The following is a 12,058-nucleotide window of genomic DNA, read 5'->3' on the forward strand; positions in this document are numbered from 1 at the left end:
AGAGATGGTAACATGCTACAGGATCAGAGACATAGCCCTAAGGTTGCTCAATGCAGTTAATCCAAGTGTGATGCTGCATGGAGGGATTCTGCAACCTTTAGTGCTATCTTGTTCCCCCCAAAGTTTTGGATGAGACTGGTATACAGTATTCGGTTCTTGCTTTCTTAGCTGTGATTTGATCAGCTTGTACTGATATGTGTGTCTTTACAATGGGCTGCACCAATAACTTTCAAAAATCAGCTGCACCAAGCTCAACCATACTTGGTGTAAGAGGACATTAGACTGTTGTAGTGTGCTTAAGAGGTGGTGAAGTAGCAGTGTTTCCCACGGAAAAGATATTGAGGTGCAGCTTAAGTCAGTGTAGTGCTATGGAAGATTTGAAGTAAACTGAGTGACTTAGGTGTTTTGGGGCTATGAAGCTGAAATTAATATAGCCTTAAGTTTTGGAATCATTCCAGTGATCAGACAGAGACATGAAACTTTGCATCCCTTTTTATATCTGTATTATGCTTGTAATTTATTCATCATCTGTCAGTTTCCCACACAAGCTGGATGGACCACTGGCTTACCCAGTATAGCTATTCTTAAAGCTATACTGGGTAAGCCAGTGATCCATCTAGCCCAGTATCTTATTTCCACAGATACATGGCCTCTGCAGTCCTGCTGCAGTGTCTGCTTTTCTTGTTCCTCAGGCTCCTGAATCTACAGATGAAGAATACAAGTGCAATGTGCAGTGTTCTCTCCCTGCCACAGTGCCTCTGTGCTGCAATGGTGTCAGATGTGCAAGTGCATATATCCCAGTTATCTGGGTGGGGCTTCCCTGTTTTTGTATGATACCCCATCTCCTTGCAATATTCTAGTATCACAGTGGATTGCACTGGTCTGCCAAGAAGCATCGAGATCCACTGTGACTCTGGACAGCAAGGAAGAAGCTTTCAAACTGGCTTCTTTGCTACCTAGCCCAAGGACAGCTTTTTACCCTTGAAATTTGCACCAGATTAGAAGTCCAAATGGGAATTTTTCCTTTGACTGTTTTAACCCAACCACCTGTTCCCTTGATTCTTGTCCATTAAAAGAATGAACAGCAGGCAAACAAGAACCTTGCAGAAGGGGCTACAAAAACATTAACTTCTCTCTAATGGACAACTACCAATAGCATTAAAAACAACCTTAAGCAGGGCAAGCTCTAAAGTTGACAGTCAGTATCTAGCATCCCATTCATAGGAAAACTTTTATAGAACAAAAGTTCTACATTCAGCTCAGCAACTAGCTAGATCTGTGATTATATGGTCCTTGTATTGCATCCCTATTAGATCTTCACAGAAACTGAGACTGGGGATTTGCTTTAGTACTTCTGGATTCCTCTGCAGCTTTTGACACTTGACTTGCTGAAATAGTACTTGCCAGGTTCGGATCATGTCTGATTAGCAATAGTCCATACTGTTCAGCACTGGGTACTGACCTGCAGGGTATCACAAGCCTCAATGTACTGTTGCCTATTTTGTTTCATCTCTACCTCAAAGCCACTAAAGTTGATTCAGTTGATGGATACTAAGTTCTGCATCTATGCAGATGACATTCAGTTATTCATACTCATCTAACCTGACCTACTTACAACTCTGAATAAACCAACTAGCAGCAATTCAAGAGAGGGATAGTAGCATAGAATGCTGCTACTATTTGTTTTTTTGCCAGGTAATTGTGACTTTGATTGACCTCCACGAAGATGGGATACTGGGCTAGATGGACCATTGGTCTGACCCAGTAAGGCTATTCTTATGTTTTTATGTAAAACAATAAAGCATACCTGAATTCAAGTAAATCTGAGCTCTTTTGTGTCCCCAAAACATACAGTCACATCTTTGACATCAAAATCCCTTTTGAGAACTATGAACACCCCTTTAAATCACAGGTCAGGAACCTTAGGGTGCAGTTATAGTCAACACTTAATGCTGATCTAAATCTAAACCAGTGGTTCCCAACCTTGTCCTGGAGGACCACCGGGCCAATCAGGTTTTCAAACTAGCCTTAATGAATATGCATGAGAGAAATTTACATATAATAGAAGTGACAGGCATGCAAATCTGCTCCATGCATATTCATTAGGGCTAGCCTGAAAACCCAATTGGTCTGGTGGTCCTCCAGGACAGGGTTGGGGACCACTGATCTAAACAACTTTTAGGATCTGCCTTTAACGCCTGCGACAACTATATTGGTTTTCTGTATATCAAGAAGGCAAGTCTTTGACACTGGTTCATGCCTTGATAATATCAAGTCTGGATTACTGTATTGCACTGACTAAAAAGAGTTTGTATCAGCTCCAATTGATTTAGAATTATGCAACATGACTATCAGTCAGTGCATTACAGTAATCCAGACTTGATATTATCAAGGCATGAACCAGTGTCAGACTTGCCTTCTTGATATACAGAGAGCCAATATAATTGTTGCAGGCGTTAGAGGCAGATCCTAAAAGTTGTTTAGATTTAGAGGATCAGCATTATGTGTTGAATATAACTGCACCCCAAGGTTCCTGACCTGTGATTTAAGGGGGAGTTCATAGTTCTCAAAAGTGATTTTGATGTCAAAGATGACTGTATATACTGCTTTCCAGACATTACCCCCTTTTCCCATCTGGGTAGAGGTATTTAGTGATTTACTTACCTGAGGGTTTATACTCACCCAGGGACTTTGATCACTTCTAGTTTAAAGCCCTCTTCAGTAGATAAGCCAGTCTGCTGCCAAAGACACTTCTTCCCTTCTTTGATAGATGCACACCATCCCTAATCAATCCATGGTCCAAGTAGCCAAAACGTTCTCGACACAATCCATGTAGCCAGGATGCAAGCTTCTCTACCCTGGCCTTTACTCTTGACATGGATGATGGACAAGAACACCACCTACACATCTGTCTGTTTCTCCTCTCCCAGAGCCACAAAGTCGCTTTTGATATGTTTGCAGGGGTACTGGCAGTATTGTTAGTGCCAATGTGGATGAGAAGCATCAGATAATAGTCATCAGGCTTGATGAGTCTCGGCAAGCTCTCTGTAACATCTTGAATTTTTGGCACCAGGCAGACAGCATACCTCTCGTGACATCATTGTCTGGTCTGCAGATGGATGCTTTTGTACCCCTCAGAAGGGAATTGCCAACTACCACTACCTTAAGTTTCCTAGTGGTCATGGATCCAGTAATTTGGGGGATTTCAAGCTTTGGTTCTTCCTCTCCTTGGGATGCTCTCATCTCCTCCACTTCCAGGACAGTATACCGGTTCTTCAATTCAAGGGCGGGGGCAGTCACAGTACCAATCTTGTAGTGTTCTGTAATCTGAGTCCAGCTGTCTTCCCTCAGCACAACCTCTTCTTCCCCACTGCTGGAAGTCTTTGACGCCTCATGCACTATTTCATCGATGTACCTCTCATACTCATGGATGCTTCTCAGTCTTGCCACCTCCTCTCTCAGTTCCTTTACTTCCTTCAAGGGAGAGTCAAGCTAACGACAGTTTGTACATGGAACCACTCCCTCTGCCTGGGTAGTATTTTCTGTCTGCACAGAGACAGAAGTTGTAATTAGAGAGTTGCGCGGGGACAGAAATCCCACCCGTCCCCGTGAGGACTCCCACCTGTCCCCATGAGGAATCCCTCCATCCCCACCCGTCCCCACGAGGAATCCCCTCCGTCCCCGTGAGGAATCCCCTACGTCCCCGTGAGGAATCCCCTACGTCCCTGCCTGTCCCTATAAACTACAGAAATAGTTATTTCATTTAATTATGCTACTGAATTAAAGGCTCTGGTAGAAACCCATTTAAAAATAAGCAAAAAGACTTTATTAATTTGGAAATATTAATTGGGAAGAATACATACTTTGTAAACGGGTTTCTACCAGAGCCTCTAATGTTTATAAATTTTTATCAACACAACTAATATACTACTTTATCCTTAAGCAAAAAAAAATAATTTTTTTCCTACCTTTATTGCCTGGTTTCTGCTTTCTTCATGTTCTCATTCAATTCCTTCCATCCACTGCCTCTCTTCTCTCTGTGTCTTCCATTTGCTCAGTTACTGTGCCTCTCCCTTTCTCCCCCCTCCCAAATTGGTCTGGCACCCATCTTTTTCCCTCCGCTCCCCTCATAGTCTGGCACCTCTGTCTTCTTCTCTGCCAGTGTCTTCTTCCCATTCCCTCTTCCCCATTTCCTTTCACTGTCCTTCTCCCCCACCATCTTCCCCATGTCCTGTCAGGCAGCATCCTTCTCCCCCCTCTGCCTTCCCCATGTCCTTTCAGCATCCTTCTCCCCCCTCTGTCTTCCCCATGTCCTTTCAGCGGCCTTCTCCCCCCTCTGTCTTCCCCATGTCCTTTCAGCGGCCTTCTCCACCCCTGTTTTCCCCATGTCCTTTCAGTGGCATTCTCCACCCCTTTGTCTTCCCCAGTGCTTTCAGGGTCCTTCCCCCCCCCTTCCTCCCGTTTACCCCATGTCCTTTCAGCGTTTCCACCCCTTTGTCTTCCCCAGTGCTTTCAGCGGCCTTCTCCCCCCTTAAGCGTCTTTTCTTCTCCACTCCACCTTTCCTCCCTCCCTGCCTCCACCTTTGTGGCGCTTTTGCACCCAACCGACAACAGAACAGGCCCGGTCGGACAAATCTCCCTGTCCTGTAGCCGCGAATCTAAATTACCTTCTTACAGCAGCTGGAGTAGTGAAGCTGCTGTAAGAGGTAATTTAGATTCGCGGCTACAGGGCAGGGAGATTTGTCAGCCGGCCTGTTGTCGGTCGATCGGGGGACCTGACCGGCTGTGCACATTCTCCGGGGCGGACCGCCCCCTCCCCCCTCTTTCGTACGCCATTGCCTTCTCTCTACCTGCCCTGCCGCACACAGCCGACCGGAAGTCTTCCTGATGTCAGCGCTGACGTCGGAGGAAGGGAGGGCTTTGCTTAAGCCCTCCCTCCGACGTCAGCGCTGACATCGGGAAGATTTCCGGTCGGCTGTGTGCTGCGACAGGGCAGGTAAGGAGGAGACTACCCTCGCGGCTCGAGTGCACTGCGATCCAACCCCGCAGGAACCCCGCGACCCTCGGAGGCGTCCCCACGGGATCCCCGCGACCCTAGGGGGCATCCCCACAGGATCCCCGTGACCCAAAGGGGGAACCCGCGGGTCCCGCGGGATTCCCCTCATCCCCGTTCCCGTGCAGCTCTCTAGTTGTAATCCAAGCAGCAGCTTTGGTGATATGTTTCCCAGCCATACTGTGGTGCAGAAGTACTTACACCTGGAAAAATAAAGAACGGGCAGAAAAAAAACTACCAAAATAATGCCCTGTTCTTGTTTGGCTGAAGAGCCTATAAATCAAAAAGCTCTGCCTTGGGGTGGGTGAGAGGGAATTAAATTAACACCAGAGCCTTTCCTCAACAGCTATTTGTGCCCTAAGCTGATATTATGCCCTGAAATGCAACCTAAAACACTAATCCAGGCTAAAACACTGTATTAAACCCTAAAAGAGACTCTAAAGGCTACACTATTGCCTGATTTTGCTGAGCTAAAAAAAGAGAACTACAATGATATAACCTACTGAAACCCAAGTTTACTTTTCTCCAACAGTAGTTCACAGGTTGCTGTGAAAAACTGTCTTTAATGCTGAGCCTCTACAATCTCTCTCTTAGAACCAGGCTTACTGAGGCACTAGGCCAGCATTACCTGTGGAGTCTAATCTCTTAAGAAAGTCCTCAGAGTACAGTCCAGAGTATGAAGTCTGACAGGATTCAAAACAGGTATTGCCATGATATACTATCATAAGCTTTTTCCACGTCTAAGCCAGCAATGGCTGATGTACAACCCTTGCCTTTATTTTCATGAATGGCTACCAGGGCTTTAATGAGATTCATGGAAGTATATCTATTTGGTACAAAGCCCACTTGGTCAGATACTATGATCAAGAGCAAAAACTTATTTATCCCATTAGCCATTCAGTCACTCTTTTAGATAATAGGATGTTTTGTGTGGAGGCAGGCCAGGAGAAATCTGGGTGGTCTAAAATCACTTGCAGTGTTCCCCAAGGTTCAGCGTTGTCTGCAATTCTTTTTAACATCTATTTGTTATCTCTTTGTAAGGAGATGCGTGAACTTGGTGTCAGTTTTTGCATTTATGCAGATGACATACAATTTCTGATTCCGGTTATCAACTCGATTGACGACACTCTGAAGGATCTGAACAATTGTTTTCAGTCTTTCAAGAAGTGGTTATACCTGAATCAGATGAGACTGAATGTTGTAAAGACTGAAGTTCTATATGTGGATTGAGATAGACAGCTGCTGAGACATAAAGGGCGATGAACCCTCCAGCTAGATCCATCTTCCCTCCAGCCAACATATTCAGCCTTCCAAACCCTTGTTTCCCATCCAATCCCCCTATGACACACCATACAACTACCCATCCGTAATCCAGCAATCATCCAGCTAAACACATCCAAACATCCCTGCCCTACCTCCACACACACAGCCCATTTTAACCCCACCCTCCATCTCTCCTGTCTCCCCATACACCGCCTCAAGTCTCCCAAACCTCAGGTCTGTCACCATCCCTCCTCCCCCAGCCACAATACATATATTATCCAGATTGTTTACTGCTGCACTTTGAAGAAAGGGAAAAGAAAAACCAAAAATCAAAATCATGAAAAATAAAACTGAAGTAGGACCGCAGCCAATCTGAGGCAACCCTCCACCAGCCTGAGGAAGCAAAATAGTAGAAATATTGCTGGTTGCTATTACTAAACTCCCCTGGCTTCCAATCTTGAGAAGACCATCGATCCTCCAGCAAATCTGGCTCATAGGGCACTGCAACCAAGCTGGAATAAGAGTTGTTGTTTTCTCCCTTTTGTTGTCTGTCCTCTGCTGGTTATATCACAATTGGGGAGTAACTTGCAGATAGTTCTTATAGTCTGTCCGAGTGCCTCAACCCAAAAGTAACAGAATTAGAAAACAACAAAAAGCTGCAAGGCACTAAAGCCAACTTGAACTATGATAACTTAACAAAAAAGTATTTGATGAGCATTCCAATGCCGTTCACAGCTGATGTTAAAGGAGAAAGAACTGCAATTATCTGCAAGCCAAGACACAGAACTATATAGAGTCATCAAACCAATGCATACTGTAGGACCTCCAACCTGTCATATTCCATAATTCACTTCAACTGAGACAAAAAATATTTTCGCTCCTCTGGTGTCATCAGAAACAGAATGCAATTATCATGAGATACCCGCACCTTAGCAAGAGGATAACTTTCAGGTGAAACAGTGAGGCTGGTGGGGATTCTTGAGGCCCACAACTGAAAAGGCAGTGGTGCGGCTTAGTGAGTAGGAATCCCCAGGCCCTGCTACATGAAGAGGCAGTCATAGCTCCCTACTGCTCTACCCGTTTTTCAATACTGGCATCATGAACACGAGAGATTGTGGGACAGCATATCTTGATGCTAATTTTATGATGCATGAGATCACTATTAGGCTTTGCTGGCTCATGAGCAAGTGTTTTGAATGTGCATATGGTATTGGCAGGGAAGAGCAGGTAGGGGGTGAGAAGTTATGTCATATGTTCTGACCTGGAGAAATGATAGGCACTAAATGCTGGGAAGTGTAAAGAGGAGAAAGAAAAGTAGAGGATGATGGCTCTTAGAAATAGATTCTAAGGGAAAAGAAAAGAAAGAGGCTGGGGCAAAGGATGAAATAAATAGGCATAGGGACAACTGCCAGGTATGGAGAAGTAAATGGACAGATACTTTGGGAGGGGACATAAAAGGTTACAATAGATCTGCCCATTGCTTACTCCATTTCTTCAAGATTAGGAGGAGAAACAAGAGGCATGGATGCTATAAGAGGAAGCAAAATGGCGGATGCTGGGAGAGAGTCATGGAGGGTTGGTGATTGTTATATGTGAGCAACAGTGATGTTGGATTGTGCCCAGAGAGGATGCAACAAGACAGAGAGGTGTTTGCCAGGAGCAGAAGAGCATGAACCTGAGTATGCTGCTGGGCAAAGGGGAGAGAAGGATCCAGAGAAAAGACTGAGGTGGTGAGAGGAAAGATGTAGTGTAACAGTTAAAGGAGAAAGCACTGTGCTAGAGGTGCTACACACAGTGAAGGATACTAAAGCTGCTGCTAGTAAGTAGGTTGAGGGGTAGGTTAGAGAATGACACAAGGACTGTTTACAGTGGCTAACCTGTAGGAATGGGGAAAAACAACCGTTTGCCGTGGGTACGGGGACAAGGGTCTTCACCGCCCTGCAGAATGATTTTGTACCTGCAGTAAAGGATCTGCCATGAGTCGCCATCCTTCCCACCCCTCTCAGCCAGCAGCTCCCCTTGGGATCTTGGGGCCAGCAGCCCCCCCCCCTCCCTATCACTTGTCCAACAGCCCTCTTCCCTTGCACCTGATTGCGGGTCAAAACCAGCCAAACAAAACCCAAACCTGCAACTCCCCTGGGTCGGCCCCTTTGCACTTCCGGAGACACAGCTGCTATGACTGTGCACACGGTTTCCATCTGGAAATAAGAATTCACAAGCAGTTGACTGACTTTAGATCCAGAATGGGTCTTCAGTCTTCAGTCTTTCTTTGGCATCTTGAAGTATAAGGAGTATCTGCCTATGCTTGATTCTTGTTCTGAAACGGGTTCTATCACTGCGATGTCTAACAGACATTACACGATAGTGAGTACTTGGACCTCCTTTTCCAGCCGACCTGCCAGAGAATCCAGAAACAGCTCTGGAGGCAGGCAAAAGAAGTCTATCTTGTGCCCCTCCCGAATGATGTCCAGCACCCATTGATCCGATGAAACACTGAGACAGGCGACCTCCAATACGAGGAAGTTCCGAAGGACTCCTGGCGTCAATGGGTCTTCTTAGGAGCAGTCGCTGCTCAGGAGCTAAAGGTCTGAGGCTGCCTGGAATTGGAACTGCCCTGAGGGCTTAAACGGCTCCGTCACGCCTGCAAGCCGCACCGCTGCTGGGTCCATAGAAAAAGGTTTTTCAGAGAAGCCGAATAAATTCCAGCAAAAAGTCAAATACCGCATCTATGGCAGGGAGTTGTTGAGATACACATGCTCCACCACAAGAGTCCCCATACTCAGAATGCTGGCATTTTGCACCAGAAGCCAGTAAAACCATGTATCCCTTGCTGTCCTCCTTTCATATCCTTGTTTGTCTCCCTTGTTACTGTAATCGTTCATGTCAGTTCCCCAATTTTTAGATTAATTTTAGTTTTTTGCTTTATTAGACCACGTTTTTATATAAACTGCTTAGGAATGTTTTAAGCAGTATATCAAACTGAAATAAACAAACTACTAGATGATATTCTTTTCCGAATTCATGGACCTAGGTCGGCTCTCCAGCCTGGGAGAACACAAAGGAAGCCAAATCTGAAGTGCCTGCCCCCTCCCCCTGCGCGCTACAGCATGCTGTACACGGATGCTGATCCAGCGCAATCACTGCACACATTTCAGTAGATTAGGGGCTGGGGAGTCCATCCCAAATTATTTTTAATCAAATCAAGGGGTTTTGAGGCAGAAATAAAACTATGAAAAAAAGATCAATAAAAATCCAAGATGGCCACCGCAAGCAAATTTGCGCTAAAAACAGCAAAAATAACAAAATTCTGAAAGCATAAAATAGTAATTTGGGGTCTGGGGAGGTGGGGGACCTGAACCCTACCCACAGAAACTGTGAATCGTTCCACAAGCCACCCCCAAAGTTCCCATAGGAAATAATGGAGGTACTCAGTTCTGTAGTGCCTTTGCCTGTCAGTGTTTTTAAAAATAGCCGAGTGGAGAAAAAGTACTTTCTGCCTCAGAAACAGCACCCAATGAATAGTATGGAAGATCTTCGGACTGCCAGCAAGCAAGATACTGACTACAACTGCCACCCTCAAGGATCCTCTGTCACGGGGTCAGGGGTGGGACAGGCAGCCTACGCCTTGAAGTCCCTGTGGGTTTCCGTCCAGACATATACAGCCTGTGCTAGAAACCTGTGACATGGTCACCAGCCAGAAGACTCCCATGGGAAGGGACACCAGGCACTTCAAGAAGATGGTACACAGAAGGCTGGCTCCACTGATCCACCAGAGTTTCTCTGTGAAGCTGCAGTACGGCACCGCAGAACTGCATCCTTTTCTCCAACAGGGGACCACCGAGAAGGGGTCTCAAGGCACTGAAACCACAAAAAAATGAACTTTAAGTGAAAAAATAAGAAATAGAAGCAGAGCAACTGCAGAAGACTTCTGCACGATAGTGCTGCCTGATTCGAATCAGTTCACCGATTCACTTCGGGTGAATCGATTCGAATTGATTCAAAACAAACAAAAAATCAGTTCACGATTTGGCAGCGCTGCTCTTGCTGGCCGGCCGCTGCCGCACCTGCTTTAGAGGGCGAGGGGGGAGGGTCAGTCGGGAAGTGCTGCTGTCCGTCTTCCCCCCGGCGTCCATTTCCCCCCCTGCATTCGGCTTCCCCCCCCCCGGCCTCCCACTTCCCCCCTAGCCTCCCTGCACCATTTACCGTTGAGGAGCAGCCTGCAGACAAGATCGCAGTGCTAGCAATCTTTGCACTGCTTCTGAGCTGTGTCCTCCGCCACGATCCTGCCTCTGACGTCAGAGAAGGGGCAGGACCGTGGCAGAGGAAACAGCTCTGAAGCAGTGCAAAGATCGCTAGCACCGCAATCTTGTCTGCAGGCTGCTCCGCAATGGTAAACGGTGCGAGGAGGCCAGGGGGGGAAGCCGGACACCAGTGGGAGGCTAGAGGGAATATGCAGGCCTTCTGGGGGGGGGGGTGAGCAGTCCTTCGGGGTGGGGGGTGGGACAGGCGTTCAGGGGGGACAGGCAGGCCTTCAGGGGTGTGATGCAGGCCGGGGGCCAAGCCTTCAAGGGGGGGAGACAGGCCTTCAAGGGGAGGTGCAGGCCTTCAAGGGAGACAGACCTTTAAGGGGGAACAGGCAGGCAGGCCTTTGGGGAGGGGATGCAGGACTTCAAGGGGGGACAGGCCTTCAGGGGGGACAGGCAGGCCTTCAGGGGTGGGATGCATACCTTTAAGGAGGGGACAAGTCTTCAGGGATGGTGGCACAGGCCTTCAGGGGGACAAGCAGGTCTTTAGGGTTGGGGTGCAGGCCTTCAGGGGGGACAGACCTTCAGGGGAGGGGGGGCCCTGATGTAGAAGTACACGGAGGGAGGTAGGGGAGGGGGGGGTTCAAAGTGATGTGCCGGACTTTGGGGGGGAAGAAATAATGGGTCTACAAATAGAGATGGAGAGAGATGATGGACAACGGGATTTAGGGGGGGGAAGGAACAGAAAGGGAGAGAAGTTGGACACAAGGGATTGTGTGGAGGGGGGATAGAGATACTGGATAGGAGGGTAGTTGGGAAAAGAAAGGGAGAGATGGTGGACCCTGGGGTGGTGGGGAAGAAGGGAGAGATGCTGGATGAAAGGGCAGTTGAGAAAAGGTGGATCTGTGGATGGAGACCAAAAAAAGGAAAGATGCCAGATCTCCAGGGGAGGGAAGGGAAATGGAAGGGGAGGAGAGAGATGGCAGATGGATGGTTAGCATGCAGAAAGAAGAAAGAAGGAGACCTGGCAAACAAGTTATCAGAAGACAACTAGAGCCTGGGACCAACAAGATATGAATAATGACCAGACAACAAAAGGTAGAAAAACTAATTTTATTTTCTGTTTTGTGATTACAATATGTCAGATTTGAAACATGTATCCTGCCAGAGCTGGTGTTAGATCGCAAACGTGAGCTAGGATTTAACAGAGAGAGGAAAAGTCTTTTTTGTTTGTTTATTTTGTTTACACCACAGCGCCAGTGTGGTTAGGAGAAGGCAAATGGGGTGAAGAGGCTATAAAATAAACCCACCAGGATGTTTGAAAAAAAAAAAAACACTCAATTGGGCAGGAAAATCAAATCGAATCGAAAAACCAATTCAATAGGCTGAATCGAATCAAATTTTTTTTTCCTGAATCAGGCAGCACTACTGCACGGAATGCCTGCAGAAATTGAAACTGGGAATGTTTGCTAACTCTCAGGCTAAGGGGTGGAGAATG

This window comes from Geotrypetes seraphini, chromosome 8 (genome assembly GCF_902459505.1).
Source record: "Geotrypetes seraphini chromosome 8, aGeoSer1.1, whole genome shotgun sequence".
NCBI classification, from domain to species: domain Eukaryota; kingdom Metazoa; phylum Chordata; class Amphibia; order Gymnophiona; family Dermophiidae; genus Geotrypetes; species Geotrypetes seraphini.